Raw genomic sequence first — 17891 nt, 5'->3', positions numbered from 1 at the left:
ACCCTGCAAAGAGGTAAGAAAAAAAGAAAAAGCTTAGTAAAAAATGTTGTAGTTTTCAAAATGCTTATGAGGCGTAAAAGTAACGAACAATAGAACTGATCTAACTTCACTACTGACAGTCGTCAGGAGCCAGCCAATGCCACGGCATTTTTACAGACCGGTCTATTTTTAGGCTTCTTTTCCGGTGAAATAGGTCAGTTCCTGTCTACATAAGCGCGCATCGGTAAGGAAAAAATTGTGATTGGTCAAAGAGGTTTCTACGGGGGTCTGAACTCGCGGTAAAATCAAACTAAAACTAGATCGGTCTGTGAAAACACCGTATCGGGAATATGGGGTAGTTGCACGCTCCTAGTGATGGGCTCCTGCAGTCGTGCATGACCACCCCAGGAACACCAAGTAAAACTGTTTCTGCAGGAACACCACTTGTGTGGTACGATAACTTCGCTGCAATGATCTTACCAGCTATACCGGCTTGAGTCTGAAACCAATTCAAAAAAGTTTAAGTCACACTTAAACAGGTTAGTTCTACAGCTATACATGACGGATGTATGACCAATTTCTATGTTGCACTACGGATCAAGGAAAGTCGTAAAACTGATGGTTTGTTAAATAGGAACATCCAAAACGATAACGGGGAGTTTAAAGGATTGACAGGGGGGGGGGGGGGGGCGGGGGGTCTTGCTGCTTGGGAAAGTTGCGCTAGTTGTGTCGCTGGTAAAGTTGTTTCCTGGAAAACTTAAAGAAAATGTATTTTATAGTTACTAGTGCAGTTTTGTCCATATTTGTAAAATCCCTCTTTGCAGATGCAGACGTAAGATCCCTGGGTATTGTTACACACTGCATTGGCGTCACAATCAGGCGGAATTTCGTTGGCACACTCATCTACATCTAAAAGAACAGAAATTAATTTCCTTAAAACTAGGTTCCTTTGAAGTTCCTTCGATCAGAATAGAGTCTTCACTCTACATTAACTTTTTTTAAGTCTTTCGCGGTTGTTGGTAGTCCTAGAGCGAACTTGCTGACCTCTTTATCACCGTTCTCCTCGGCTATGGGTTTTAAGCGTGGCGGGGGAGATTTTTGAACCTCCGAGTTAGGCTTTCGCAGTTAGATTTGTGAGCAAATCTAAAGACGCGCCTAACTTTTGCCCTTTCCGAGTTTAATCCATATCTAAAACACTGGCTACTCATACCCCGTCCACATTGCGTCGTAGAGATATAAGGACGTTCGCGTTAGTTGTTTCTACGCATCCTTACTGCGCACGAAAATTTTTTTGCATTCTGACACAAGTAACTCATTGTCTGACTGCTGTAAAAATTTAAAAAAATCTATGGCCTGGAAAATTTTCGCGTGAACGGGGCTCCCTAGTAACGGCATTTTCACTCTGAAAACGCATCATATGTTTTCTTTCCACACTACGCTGGAGGAATTTTGGATTTGTGTTTGAGGAAGACTCTGACATAAGAGAAATCACATGACTATCGTGACGTCATTGTTTTGAAAAGCTCCGTTTCCAAAATGTTTTCCCTCCACACTAGACCTCACTAGCTAAAAGTCAGCGTTTTCAAATTCCTCCGGTTTGGAGCGTTTTTGGCAAGCTCCGGTTTCCCTTGCGGATTAATGTGGACGGTACTAGCCTAACTGTAGAAATACAGCTGTGTTTTCAAATTTCTGCAGCGTAGTGTGAAATGGGACTCAGAGGAACATTACGCGCAGCTCTTTGTTCAAATATACAACTTACCCGTGCAGGTTATTCCATTGCCAACAAATCCATCTTTGCACGTGCAGTTATATGATGCCAGTGTATTTTTGCACACAGCGCCGTTAACATCACATTTGTGTGTTCCGTCGGTACACTCGTCAATATCTAACAAAATAAAAAGATTCCTGTGGAATATCTGAATCGAAACGAAAATTGTTATTACATTATCTCACCGGAGATAATTGTTATTATTTTCCGTGTGATCTCCTAGCATGAACTACCTGTTAAACTTTTAAGCAAGATTCGACAACAGCAGCAGTGTTAAAAGCAACAGTAACAACAACAACAACAACATCAACAACGATAATGGTAACAGCAACAGAAATTAAAGCCAACTTTTATAGTTACGCTCCCTATTATAACTACTCTTTCTTGATATCTAAGTCCCCGATCAAAATTATCATTGCTAAGTTAAGTAAGACCACTGATAACAAAGGAATGTGTTAGTACCGTGTTCACAGTCATGGCCAGTAAATCCGGGAATACACAAACACTGGTAATCTCTGTCTGTAAAACCGGCCTGGCAGGTTGCGTTGTTCTGGCAAGGTTTCTTTGCACAAGCATTCTTCAACGAAAAGAACAAAAATAGCCGTGACAACAGTGACATCCATTGATCATATTTAACAGTTAATAAACATAAACTGTAAACACGAACTGCTTTCCACACGACTGGAAATTAAATGTTGAAAATTTTCCACGATCACGAACTGTAACGCCATCGCAAACTTATCTTTCTTGGACAGTGGATTTGATGTGTACTTCTCAAACAAAGGTGATCACAATCGGTGACGGTGTTTGGATATCTGATCTTAATCAGCATAGATTTTTTACGATTTTATTTCTCCGTTTTCTCCTTAGTTTTAGTTTCGATTGAGAAGACATATCGAACACTCAAGACAGTGTTTGACAACATTTCCAAACACCTCGAAGTTCGTCGTATTTTCAACTCTTTTCACGGTGACTGGAAACGTGGGCAAACACGGTCTTTCGTGTTTGATATATTAGATGATACCGAAGTTTTGCCGACTACAGCTTCAATGCTTCGATTTTGCTCGAATTTTAAACGAAAGTGGCTTAAGCTAAAAAATACTATTATTATATGGCACGTGAATGCCAACGGGGCAAGAAATGTTTCCCTTAGCAACCATTTGTGTACCTCTGCGCACGCGCCATATCCAAGCACTGCTGTGTATTTCGTCTCAGTTCTCCAACATGTTTAAACGCTTAGCCCCAGCCCCACCTCCACGCCCAGTGTCAATACAAGATTTTGAACTCTTAAAAAGATCCTGTACAAGGTTTGGAGATCGACATGTACGTAAAAAATCCTGTTACGTTCAATTTTAAATTTCACGCTTACCTCATCAAATTTCGCAAATGCAGCCATAAATTAAAGGGAAAAAATCACTATGATAACTACAGTCTTTAACCTGGCAGTTGAATGTTTACCTCAGCTCCGCGATACACGTAATTTTCGTTCTCCGCGAGGTCGCCTGAGTGTTCGCTGTCGTGTTCATAAGTAGCGTTATTCAGATCACATTTGTGTTCTCCATTGTTTTTAAAATTGTAGCTGACGCAGTTTGGCTCCAGGTAACATTGCATTTCGCAGAAATCCTCATTCATGGCGCCAATGGTGCGTATTACGTGATTATTCAGCCGGTGACCATAGATTGGAGCACTTTTGAATCTCAAATTGCGACATTGGCCTAAAAAAAAGGAAATTTTGGCATGCTATTAATATTCCTACACTCAAATATAACTTTCACGGCAAATAGAGCAATTTCAAAACCGAAGGTGGACGCCCCAACTCGAATTCATATGCAGTCACTTAGCCTGTGAACGCAGATGTATTTCCGGCTGTCGCTTGTCTTCGTCAAAAATAACGTGTCATTTTAGTCGGAGACAAGTGACAGCGGAAATATGTCTGCGTTTGCAGGGTAGTGGCCATTTAACCACCTGGAATTCGGCTGGCCGTTCTCGAGCCAAAGCTAACCGAACAAGTATGTTATTTAAGGTAATCGAATGTAAATGTAAATGTAAATCTTATTTATAGTGGTCATGCACTTAGCCATTCAAGCACTAAGCTTAGCTAGTTTGCAGGTATACCACCGAAGCAAAGGAAACAAATATTTCAAATAAACGTAATATAGTTAAAAATCCCAACTGACAGGAGACAGACGAGTTGGCTATATATTTACAAAGCGTGACCGGAAAAACAAATCCCTCTAGTGGTAGGGAGGAGGCCTTGAACCCGGGACCTCCGGATCACAACTCCAGCGCCCTAAACCACTCGGCCATGCTGCCCCCGCTGAAAACCCGGGCCGGCACTGACTAGCCGAAAAGTTGTTATTAGCTATTTGTTCTCAGTGCAAATCAAGCTTGGAGAGCCGTTGTCCTCGTTGTCCCTAATTCCGTCTTAAACTGAATGCCACGAGGTCCATTCATAGTTCTTTAAGACAGTCGTGTACTGATGGGGGATATTTTTTCTCAAAAGAGCGAAAGCAGGCGGCTGAGTAATACTTTAATTCTGTCGGCGTCGTTTTTAGCATGCATCTGATAAAATTCAACCATAATTCTTGAATTGAAGACTTTTTTTTGTCAATCTGACCTCGCCGATAGCATGATGACTAACTGTTACTATCATTTTATTTTATATTTTCTTAATTTATATTCTCTTAATTAATTTGTTTACTTGTTTATCTCTAGATAGACACGAAAACAACCGAAGCTAAACTCAAATTAATAATTTAAACTTGTGACGATCTTCTGGGGAAGAAAATAAATTTCTAACCCTGCGTTGTAAATTCGCAAACCAAAACTTGTAAAAAATAGTATCCAAACAGCGGTACTTTGTCAGCTACTCGGTATCTCGAGTAGTTGACAAAACCGGAAATAACGCAATTTAAGAGGCTCACTCTGTAAAAACCGACCACTCATTTTACTTCGAAAATTCAATTTTTCTCATAAGCTGGGATTTCGAAGCCCTTACCTAGTCAATCACTAAAATGGGTTTCCTTTGATTAAAAATTCTAATTGAAGTTTTTTAGGATTGATTGAAGTTCGGTCCGCTCGACACAAGTTGCATGCCTGCCGAAACTGGAAAAATGGCACATTTTGCCGGCGCTCTAAAAAAAAAAAAATAATAATATTCGCTCAAAAGTCCCAATTCTTTTTTTGTTTTTTCAACTATAGATATATCATAGCAGTTTGTTTAGCCATGTTGCAATTATAATTCAATGTTGTTCCTTCAACGGTTAAAAGAAGATTTTCTACCCGTTAAATCGAGTTTTGAGCCAAACGCGAAAATAGCTTTACTTTGAAGGCACGTTTTAAAAATGTGGCACCTGTTTGAAACTGCTGAACTACATGAATAGAAAGTATAAATGTCCCTTAAATTAAAACAATAATAAAATTTGTCTGCCCACCAGGTTTTCAAAACTAACGACCGCTTAAAGTTCAGGAAATTTTGAAAATATGCCAGCGAGTAACTAACACACTCGCCTTCGTAAAGTGCTCCGATAAATTCACATAAATCTCTTACCTGGCTTCAGGATTAAAGTTTTGGTCCTTTTTAGCGATTCTTTAAACCTAGGTAGCATTAAAAGTGCCAGCTCTTCCTTCCAGCTGTAGGTTTGTATATAAAGTACACTTATACGTTCCTCAGCTGTGTCGAGCGTGACGGTCACATACTCCGATGTTCTTTGTATTACTGACCATTGTTTTCCTCGAAGCCGGTTTAATCATGTAGAGTCCTCTTGAAAGGTTTGTAGAAAGATTCTTTTAGACAACTCTGATCTCAGCACACATACATGTATGAACAGTAAACGGTGATTCGGGGAGCCAAGGAAGGATTGATAAATGTCACGGCCATTTTGTGTTTACAACAAGTGTTTTAGTTCCCAATCTTCCCGCGAGTATCACATCATTGATTCCCGTTATACTCTCGGGAAGCTTGGAAACTAAAACACCTGTTGTAAACACAAAATGGCCTTGGCATTTATCAATCCTTCCTTGGCTCCCCGGATCACCGTTTACTGTTCATACATGTGATGTGTGCCGAGAGTTGTCTAGAGGAGTTCTTCTACAAACCTTTCAAGAGGACTCCTCCTTTAATCGAATGAAACTCATTTTAGTGATTGACTAGGTAAGGGCTTCGAAATCCCAGCTTATGAGAAAAATCTAATTTTCGAAGCAAAATCAGTGGTCGTTTTTTTACAGAGACAGCCTCTTAAACACACAAATGAATGTAAAAGTTAAAGTGTGTCGGCTTCGGCGGTTTGAGCTGAGCAAAAGTGTTGTCAGTTATTCACTACCTGAAATTTGCACTTTATATTAGCTGAAGAGTTGATTGTCTACGGCATCAGATCCTCTTCAAGACTGAAGCATGGGCTGATAGTTCGTAGTTTTGCCTCCAAACACGTTCAAAACTCCATTTCCTATAGAGAGGCTCTCCTCTAGAACACTATAGGACGATCAAATGAATCGATACTGGAGTGCACAGACGTGAAATCCTTTTTGAAAAATGCTGTTAATTGTCACACTTTTAAGGATTTTAATTTTAATGTTTTAGCCCCACAAATAATAAGCAACAGATCTGAAAATTTTGTCTTTTTCTAACTATTGACTTAATTTAACAAGGTTATATCTTTTATAAGAATGATTTTTTTCCTTTAATTGTAGCTTCTTAATTATTCTTAGCATTTGTCGGGGTTCAGCTGTAACTAGAAAATTGTTGTTTTTTCTGCCGACAAACAAAAGCATATGGAACGAAATATTGCAACCACGCAATGTAAATATTCCCGCCTTCCTTGTTGCTAGACTGTTCGCAGCCAGTCTTAGGCTCTTAGGTTCGACGTGCGCTAATTCCCGCGAAAGTGAAACAAAAAGTTCGCTAAGGGGAAGAAGGGGTTGGAATTGGAAAGATTGTTTTCCTCTCGTTTGTGGAGCACGCTTGTCTCATGTCAATACCTCTCGTCTTTTACCCCGTCACTCCTTACTCCATGCCTGGTTTAAAAATAAAAACACCATAAGCAGCCTTCCTTGTTGTTTCCTTAGCCATGATATATTGATTTGCTTTATATCGTCTGCCTAACTTCTCGAAAACCACAAACAACACACTCTTAAAGTCGCTGCCCAATACTCATTCAGATTAACCAGTTGCAAGAAGACAGGTCATTATTTATTTTGTATGTCACTAAATATAAAAACAAACTCTTTTACAAACGTTTCTTTCTCAATTTCATCTGAACTCGGGAAACACCAAGGAAAACAAACAAGAAAATATGCGATAGAATCACATAACTCAGAGAATCGGTTTCTCCCGTGAAATTTAACGTGGAATTCCCTTGTCAAGTAATAAATTTTCCTATACAAAATATCAGCTCGCTCTGTCCGAGATTATAATTTTCTCGACAGTATTTTAACAAATTTGCATGGGCATGACAAAACCACCTGTCCAAGCTAAGTGTAAGTTAAAACTTCCTCTCGGTGGTGAGTTAACGTTCTTATGCAGTGACTTATTAAAACGGTCTTATCTTACCCCAGACAGTTTATTACTATTTTACCAATTTTGCTCAGCTGTTCGAAAAAGCAAAAAGAGTGATAGCAAAAGTAATCAAATGATTATTTCAGCTTAGTTTTAAGGAAGACTACATAGATATTGTACAATCTTTAATTTTTCATTTCTACAAATTCAAAAGTGTTTTTGCAAATGACGTAAATCTACCCCAAAACCCGATTTTTGATTGATTTGGTTACTTAACGTCTCTTAACTGTTATCATTGAGAAAACAGTATTTTCAAATTTCGCCACCGACTGCATCCGCTTCCTTCAAGTAAACCTTGAATAAATAGTTTCTTTACGTGTTCGTTAAACGCTCGAATTTGCTCCACGTTAAGAAGGACCAACATTTCTTTGTAATATCACTTTTGTACTTTTGAGAGATGAGAAACCTTAAAACCATTCACTGGTCCAAGAGGGTTAGAGCTTTTCAAGCTTTCGACTGCTGCAACTGCAGTCTTGGACAGGTGCAATGATAACTGAAAAAGCGGCGAAAACGGATCTTGAATAGAAATGTACTGAAGTAATACAACAGATTAAAATTATGGGAATGAAACTAACACTTTTGTTGAAAATAGTGCCACATTGTCCTAGAGGCTAGCGTTATTGCAAACATAGTATACCAGGATTACAACTAGTTTCACTATCACAATTTTAAGCTTGTTTTTTACCTAAATAATATGTTGCAAAATTACTTATAAAGTGTTAGACTTTTACCGGTCGCTTTCTTCTTGTAAGTAGAAAATTTTAAAGCAGATCAATGTTTTGAGCATTCATGATCTGTGCGAAGTGTTGGCTGATTAATTATCATTCCGGCCTAGCTATATATATATTAACAAAGTTTCGTCGTGACGCCTCACGTGGAATTGAGTCAGTCAAAGGTGCTGAAAACTCTCGTTCATCCTTTTGGCACACGGTAATAACAACAAGACAAGCTGCACTTAAACAAAAATATTCTCAAACATTGACTGAAGACAACCCTACCTTGTGCCTCCGGGATCAAGGAAGCCAACAAGACGAAAACAAAGCAAAAAAACACAACGAGTATGTCTAAGACGGTCTCGTGAAAATCTTGCAAAACAGCTTCAAAATATCACATTTCAGCGAGAAGCTAAAACGTCCGATTCAATTTGCATGTCATAATAAGCTAAACTTCGACACCTGTTTGAGTCAGTTTTAATTTTTTAATTTGTTCTCTGTTCAAACCACCAGCTAAGATAAGAGTCATATTAATCATTGGTGGTTGCAACAATAAGAGAGTTCCTCTGAACTCTGGTTGGTGGCAAATAATGCTATGACGTTGACAACTTGTCAAGATGTTGTATCTAACTTAAATAATGATAAAAGACAGTGATGATGTCGTTGATTCAAGGTAGTTACCATGTAATATAGTTTTAGCGTTTTGCGTGAAAACACGAAATTTTGCAAAGATGTCAAAAGGTTTAGAAATTAAACGGAGATTTGATTTTAATTTCTACACATTTAAATTCACAAATTCAAAAGTGTTTTAGACTACGAGTAGTCCATCTTTCACTTAGTCCGTCGCGGCCATTTTTTCTCGCGGTTTTCTTTCGCGTCACGCACGACGGACTAAGAGAAAGAGGGACTACTCGTAGTCTAAAAGTGTTTTTGCAAATGACGGAAACCTACCCCAGAACCCGACATTAGATTCGTTTGGCTACTTAACGTCCTTAAATTGTTATCATTGAGAAAACAGTATTCTCAAATTTCGCCACCGACTGCATCTGCTGCCTTCAAATAATCGGAGTTTAGTTCATATTTATTTTATTGAACTAGGAGATGGTCTGTTACTTTAAACTATTTCAAAAAGAAATATTTTGAAGTGTGTTTACTACACTGGAAACTTAAGTTTTTTCCGACCTCGGCCTGACTGCAAAAGAAAAACAGGCGCAACTGATGACAGACATACAGTGTGATTGAATCAAGCAGCTATATGATCGAATAAACTAAGCTTGTTGTCTGAAATTAAAATTGGATCTTTTTCGAAACGAAATAATGTGGAAAGTTGAGACACGGAAACCTCGAGTAGGCGACCAACTTACTCACAAAGGAAAACACTTCAGAAAAATCCTGCTTAAAGGGGCTCAGTCACGGTTTGTGCATATTGAAAAGTTTAGCCTCAAGTTTTCAAATTCGTCGTTTGTAATCCGTGTTAATCTTCTCCATCCTTAGCCATCCTTGTTCCTTTATGGTCTATCATTATCTCTTTGGTGTTTTTCTATCTTATTAAACTGTTAATTTCAGGTTTCCTGCCATTGAAAGGTAATTTTGTAAGTGGTCAAAATAACTCAAAATACCTTGACTGAGCTCCTTTAAATATAAATGTATTGGCCTTTAAGGTGGCCGAACACAGTTTTCGCCCGCGCTTTTGCTGATGCAATTCAGCGCGTGCACAAGGATTGCAAAAATAAACATGCCGTCCACAGGGCGATCATTTTATTTACTCAACACCCGCACTATCTGCGCTATTTTTCTCTATTATTGAACGCAGTATATTGATGGCTTTAGTCTTTTATTACAAAGATATGTTAGAAAAGGTAACGACGCAAAGAACCCAGCAGTTCTCAGCTTTTTCTTTGTTACCGAAAGAACCCAGTTAAACGCAGCGCATGCGCAGTTGCTCGAAAAATTGAGACCGATTGCTTTTGCAGAAACATGCCGATTTCTAACGATCCAGTCGTTAGAATTTTAAGAAATTTGGCAAAAAAATAGTTCAGAAACCACGTGAATGATTTATGGCAAAAAATTTGAATTTTGAATTTTTAATAATACAGAACATGCAGTGAAAACGGTTAACGGCGAATTACGAAAATCGCCTATGTCAAAATTTTATTAGGACAGTGTTGACAGAAGGGATTTAATGTCAATTCGTAGTGGGCAAATGATGAAAAAAATCTAACGACTGGTTTTTTTTTAAATAAACAAAAACCATTTTTTAAGCCTTGTTTTTAACCAGCCCCGTTGCCATGGCAACAGCACACACCTTAGCCAAAATGCGATAATAAACCCTTCTGTGGTTAACCTTGACGCTTGCAAAAAACGGGCGCCAAAGCATAAATAGCTTAAAAGTAATGGTGAATTAGGCATAGGCTCTTGAAAACTGTGTTCGGCCACCTTACGAAATGATTTTTAGTTTAAGCCGTCTAGCTTTGTTTGAGGATACGTCATGAGGTTTTTAATTTTGTTTTGAGAAAGTGAGGTACAACAATTGTTAAGCAAATTTGCATGTTCATGTGAAAGCCATCCATTTAAATTAGGTGTAAATTAAGTTTAAAACTTCATCTCAGCGCTGTATTTAATGTGACCTATTACATAAAATGTGTTCGGCCTAATTCTACGCAAGCTGTTGGGTTCGCGTTTTAAGAACTTTCTCCACATTTGAGCCAAGTGTCCTCAACAAAACTTAAAGAAAACAACAAAAAAAAGAGTTATATGGAGTTGTAATTTCAGAGGCCAAAACTTTAAAATTATTCAGCCTAGATTTATATTTTTGGAAAACGCCGGTATTGAAGCATCTCGAGTAAGTAAGTATATGTGACACAGCTGAAGTTAGAAACAAAATTGGGAAAACAGAGAGAATGTACTGGTTTGGACGGTTTGAGTTAACCACACGAGTGATGAAGTTCTCTTTGAACTCGAGGATAATTTGCGTGATCTTACTGTATAACATGAAAAATTAATCGCGGTTTTCGATTATATTTCCTATTATTAAACTCGGAGTCGGTCTGTTACTTTAAAATGTTTCAAAATGAATTTTTTTGATGTGTGTTTACCTAACTGCAGCTGGAAACTTTATTTCTTATTCATAGTGCTTAACCAAACTTCAGGGCCATCTTGAATGTTTTTCCGACCTCGCCTTCACTGACAAAGAAAAAAAGCCCAGCTGAAGACCCATCTACAGTGCCATTGAATCAAGCAGCTATATGATCGAATAAGCCAAGGTTGTTATCTGAAATTAATAAAGGATCTTTTTCGGAACAAAACAATGTTGGCCAGGCTAATAATTTAAAGCGGAGACACGGAAACCTCAAGCGGGTGACCAATTTATATACAAAACAAACGGTTCAGAGAAATCCTGCTTAAATATAAATGTACTCGCTTTAAATGCGAAATGATTGTCAGTGTAAGTCTTCTTAGATCGGTGACAAGACTGAATTTTTTATTTTGTTTTGACATAGTGAGACAACGGTATGAAAGTTGTTTAAACAAATTTGCATGTTCATGTCAAAGCCGCCTGTTTAAATTAGGTGTGAGTTGAGTTACAAAACTTCCTCTCAGCGATGTATTTAATGTGACTTATTGCATGTAATGTGGTCGATCTAATTCTACCCAAAACGTTGAGTTTACGCCTTAACAACTTTCTCCAAATTTCAGCCTAGTTTTCCTAACAAAACGAAAAAGAATTTTACGAAAATAAACTGTTTGTTACTAAAGCTTAGTGTTAAGAACTAGAATATCATTTGCGTACTAATTCAGAATTAATATTTTATTTTGTGCAAATGAAAGATTCGTTTGAAGAGTATTTTTGCAAATGACAGTTTAGTATTTCAGAAAAAAATATCATACTTCCTTTCTCCAATCGCGCTTATTTTTGAACAACAGAATTGGCCATTAAACAGACCCGCAAATTGTGATTATTATGAAGCAGCAGTCATTTCAAGTCTCGCTCCTTCACGAACCTTCCTTCAGGTTTTCAAGAATGTTAACAAAATAATCTTGCTTGCTTCCCGTTCCCACATTTCATTTTTCCAATCGTGCTCTACTTTTCAACAGCAGAATCGGCTATTTAACAGACCTGAAAGCTGTGATTACTTATTATGAAGCGGCAGTCATTTCAAGTTTCGCTTCTTCACGAGCCTTCCTTCAGGTTGTCAAGAATGTTGACAAAATAGCCTTGCTTGCTTCCCGTTTAGTGCTAACTATCATATTTCCCGGCACAATATACAGATTCTTTTCGCTTTTGAAAATTTTATCAAAAATCCAAATTGATGTTTGTTCAGAAGAAAACTTTTGATCTCGAACCTTTGTTTTCATATAGAAAGAACTTTCACGTTTTAAGTTATCATATTCATGTCACAGTGTTTACCCTGAAGCCACACACCTCTTCAGAACTTTATGAACATATAACTTCAAAGGCAAAAACTTCGAAAACAAATTTAGCTTTAGTTTTGCATTTTGTGTGTGTGTGTGAAACTAGAAACAAAATTGGAAAAACAGAGAGAATGTGCAAATTGATTTTCAGTTTAAGTCTTCTTTGACTGAGGATAAATCATGAAGTTTTTAATTTTGTTTTGACAAAGTGAGTCTAGTACGACAGTTGTTAAACACATTTGCATCTGCTTGTGCCAATCTTTTAAAAAAAACTTTATGCATTATTAATAAATTTTTAAGTTCTTAACTAAAATTCTATCATTGAAGTTTTTCCGACCTTAGCTTGACTGCCAAAGAAAAACTGACGCAACTGCTGACAGACATACAGTGCAACTGAATCAAGCAGCTATACGATCGAAAAGGCCAAACTTGTTATCTGAAATCAAAATTGGATCTTTTTCGGAACGAAATCATATTGGCCGGGCTAATAACTAGAATTTTAGACACGGAAACGTTGAGAAGGTGACGAATTAATGCACAAAGGAAAACACTTTAGAAAAATCCTGCCTAAACATAAATGTTTTGGCCTTAAATCCGAAATTATTTTCAGTTTAAGTCTTCTTTTATTGAGGATAAGTCACGAAGGTTCTAATTTTGTTTTGAGAAAGTGAGTTTAGTACGAGTTGTTAAACAAATTTGCATGTTCATGTCAGAGCCACCTGTTTAAATTTGGTGTAAGTCAAGTTGTAAAACTTCCCGTCTCAGCGGGGTATTCAATGTGCCTGATCACATCTAATGTGCTCGGGCTAATTCCCGATCCGTTGAGTTTATTTTAAGAAACTGTTTAGGAAAACAAAACAGAGTTCTACGAAAATATTTATTTCTTACTTCAACTTTGTTTTAAGAAAACATGATTCGCGCACTAATTCATTCACTTTTCATTGTTCTCAAATTCTAGTGCAATTTACAGCGTGCTTTTTGAAAATGGTAGCCCTCTCAAAAAAAACAAATCCTCATATATCTCATTTCTCCGATCGCGGTTTTTTTTAAACAAGAAAATCGCCATTAAAGAGCTGACCTGCAAATTCGTGCTCATTAAGAAACAGCAGTCATTTCAAGTTTGGCTTCTTAACGAATTTTTTTCAGGTTGACAAAAAAACATCGAAGAATTGTCTCAGTTGCTTGCTTCCTGTTTTGTGTGCACTATCATATTCCCCGGCGCAATGTAAGGATCCTTTTCCTTTTTGAAAGACTCAACACTACTAGTTTAATGAGTTTGACATACAAAGTTGTTTTTGGCAGGTCTACACATCTTAAAGAAATGGTTTGACAAGGTACGAAAAATGCCGGTGCAGTCTTCTCACTCGAACAAACGACCGAGCGCGGATATTCAAAATTCACTGCTCATTCTGTCAGAAAAAACAATAAGCTGGAAAAATAGAACTTTCATGTCAGTTCCTCTTTTTGACTCCCAAATTTTGCATTCAGTCAGGACTGTAGTTTATGTAGTTTCTTGGCAAGTAACTATTTCATTTACCAAAAATGTTGTAACAAAAATACATACTGGTTATCGCAGTTACTTTTCACCAGCATACTATCAATTCTTTAAGAAATCTTGAAAGCAGGCTAAGCGCTGATTAGTTTTTACTAAGTTGTAACGATCATGTGCCTACAGTTAAGAAATTTGTCAAGGCGAATTCGAAGTCCAAACATTAACGACAAAATGTAACGGCTCTTGTGAAAAGAAGTATTCACGTTATTCAATTATATAAACTACGACAATAAAAATATTGCTGGTCCATCTTTCAAAAAGTACTATACTCATGGGCAAAAATCATGATAAAAACAATAAGGGTAGAATATTTCCAAACAGTGAATGAAGAAAACTTTACCTTGTGCATCCGGTAGCAGGGAAGCGAAAAAGACGAACACAAGGCCGGAAAATGCAGACAGCATTTTTACGACAAGTTTTCGAAAGCTTCGTAAAAACGGTTTGGTAGTGTTACATTCCAGCGAGAAGCTTTCGGGGATGGCTCAATGATGGCGTGAATCATGAGCTAAGCTGCGACATCTGAAGTAAGTTCAAACTTGTTCCGTATTGAAATACGCCAGCTCTAAATATTAATCATGCACTTATTAATTATTACTGACTGCTACAACTAAGGTGGCCTCCTACATTGCGGTTGGAAGATTTAATTAATTTTGCATTACTACGTACATGTAAAAGGGTGCTAGTTATTATCTTGACAGACTGTTAATTGTTTTTAATAACACTAATAAAAGAAAGATATTGTTGTGGTTACGTGGTTTGCCACATCTCTAAAAACAAATTGAGTTAAGTAAGTTTTTCAGCTGCAATTACTTGTTTGGCCTTACGATAAAAAAACAAAAAAAAAACGAAAGAGTGTGTGAACAAAACGGTTTAAAGATGCCGGAAATTTAAAAGGGAGGCTTTTATTCCTCCTGTGAACCTGGGAAATTACATTTGCTAAACGTGAAGCCTTCCAAAACGACGTACGCCATCAGTCGAATCCATTCCATCGCTGAAGTTGTTAGAAATCAAATGTTTACTCGTGTATTCTGAGTCACTGCATTAGAACTTTATATGTAAAGCAACCGTGTCAAAGTGGCCAACAGCGCCTGCGCTAATCACCGTTTTCCCAGTTACAAAGAGCATTAAACGAAAAGGGTCACTAGATTTTGTATACAAGGACTTTCTACCGTCATTGTTTTGTTTTTTTCATTCTGAACCAAGAACTGACTATGACGCAATTTACCATCTCCGAGTTGCTATTTGCCTCTGTGTCAAAACGAGTCTTCGTGCGAAACCATTCATACATGTATGAAAATTCGTTTCATCTGAACTCCTCTTCATATAAAAAGTTTTGCTCGAAGACTCGTTTTTTTCGGAATGGCTTATCCAGTACTTTATCACCAAAAACGGCAGCAAAGATTGATATGTGCTAGCGTTTTTAAGACCTGCTAAGCGACCAATATGTGATAACAAAAATAAAATTGTTTCTAGTCCCTTAGAATGCATTATCATAATTATTTTGCAAGAAATAATTATTGTACAACGCATTTTACCGTCGCCACCCAACAAACTTGTTTGGAAGTCATTCTTAGCCAATCACAGCGCGCGAGATTTGGTTTGTAGTCACACCGCCTTGAAGGGGTTTTAGCATGGTGATGGGTTTGTTGGTGACGTATGTAATCATCTTCAATGGAAAATTCCGGAAAGAAAATCAAACGCAGTTAAAAGCCTTCAAATGGAGAAAGTTTTGACTTTTAGTCCCCAATATTTTGTTAACAATTCCCTTTCATTATGTGTTTTTTTTTAATGAACGCAACTGTTAAGAAGCTCTCCGCGTGAGAACGGATAAGGCAAATTTCGGACCTCCACCAATTGGCCTCATTTCTTCCGTGAAAGTTAACCCTTCGGTCCAATGTACAAATATCACGTGCTCATTTATTTGGATCAATTCGATTTTTTTCACATTTTTGGGGGAAGATTTTCAAGGTGTGCATTGTGCATTGTCCCATGTGAATTTTAACTCTCTGGGCTCGGCACTAATTACACAGGTCAAGTGAACTTGTACATGTAGTCAAGATGTTTTGCTGCCGTAACGACTAGGCTTGTTTAAATACATACTCGCAACATCAACAACTGAGTCCCGCGGGGTTGTCAGTTGTGTTTTGAGTAGCGGGTTCCACCCAAAAAGTACGCGGCTAGGGTTTGCGTGAAAAAAACATGCCGCGAAGCGGCTGGGCAAGGCGCGCACTGCGCATCGTTCGGAACTTCGGGGAGAGTATGGAAGGGGGTTGCCCCCCATTCCATTGGGAAAATTTTTTGATAAATAATTCCCTGAGATGCAATTTGGGCCTACTTTCAGCAAACATTGTGTACATTTTGAGATGATTTTCCGGCTCTTAATTAGTTATTCTCAAATCCAGTGTTAACTCAAATGACGCAACAAAAAGGTTAGAGAGGAATATGAAACTGACCTACTTTGAGAATTCAAACCAATGTTTGGTACTCTAGATGGTTTGTATCCGGCGGAGCGAAACTACAATATTTAAAAGGTCGGGGCCACTCGTCGGTAAATTTGAATTAAACCCCTAAAGGAAACCAATCTGGGCATGACTCAGATTTATTTGACCCCTAAAAGATACCACTAAAAACGGAATAGGCTCGCTTACTAGCCGCTGTTCAGGAAAAGAGACCGCGCTAGTAGACCGAACTCGAGAGACTGGTGGAATTCGTACCTAAAAACGGAAGTAAGAGCGTTCTTTATTATTTCTTCGAGTGCACCCTAAAAGATATTTTGACAGCTAAAAACAGTGGCGTTTCGTCATGAACACACTAGCCGCCTTAATTAAATGGAATTGAGTCAGTCAAGGATGCTGAAAACTCTCGCTCATTCTTTTGCTACACGGTAATAACAACAAAACAAGCTGCACTAAAACAAAAATATTCCGCGAACATTGACTGAAGACAACCTTACCTTGCGCCTCCGGGATCAAGGAAGCCAACAAGACGCGGAAAACAAAGCAAAAAGGTACGACGAGCATCTCTAAGAGGGTTTCGTGAAAACCTTGTAAAAGAACTTCAAAATACAGTGAGAAGCTAAAACGTCCGGTTCAACTTTGGGCATCGTGAAAAGCTAAACTTTGACACCTGTCTGAATCAGTTTTCAAACCACCAGCTTCAGAAATAAGCGACATATTAATCATTGGTGGTTGCAGCAACAAAGGAGTTCCTCTCAACTGTGGTTGGTGAGTAAATTATTTATTTTTTTATTGGCATGGAAAGTAATATAATGCTATGAAGTTGACATCTTGTCATGTTGCGGTCTCTAACCTATATACTGAAAAAAGAGAGCGATGATGTCGTTGATTCAACGTAGTTACCATGTAATATAGTTTTAGCGTTTTACGTGAAAACACGAAGTTTTGCAAAGATGTCAGAAGATTTAGAAACGGAGACTTAATTAGCGTTGTGACCTATGTCCTATGAAATACAAAAACTAAGCAAGTCAATTCAGTGTCGTCGACGCTAGCTTGGCTGTTTGTCAAACTGTATTAGTAATTTGATACCATGTCATAGACAGGTTTTTTAGAGTGACGTAAATCATGAACTCGTTTTCCTCTTTTCTTTTGATTGGCTAGAGAATAACATAACGACGAATGAAATTCTAATGTGGCTCAAACAAAACAATCTGGCCTCCATTACTTAATGCGTGCATACAGTAAATAATAGTAAGTAGTCCCGAGATCCTCATAACTGATAGGCCGTTTTCGATTTGCCTTTTGCATCTGTGTCAAAATGAGTCTTCGAGCGAAACCCGGCTAGGTAATTTTGGCGCTTCGGACACGCTTTAGTGGCCGTTGGCGTTGTGTAGAGGGCGCTTTTGTAGAATGGTTAAAATAAGATTGAGAGTATCAGGACCAGTGGCCATTGTGG

The sequence above is a fragment of the Orbicella franksi genome, chromosome 6 (genome assembly GCF_964199315.1).
Source record: "Orbicella franksi chromosome 6, jaOrbFran1.1, whole genome shotgun sequence".
NCBI lineage: Eukaryota > Metazoa > Cnidaria > Anthozoa > Scleractinia > Merulinidae > Orbicella > Orbicella franksi.
The sequence above is the reverse complement of the archived record's forward strand: the minus strand, read 5'-3'. Positions refer to the sequence as shown.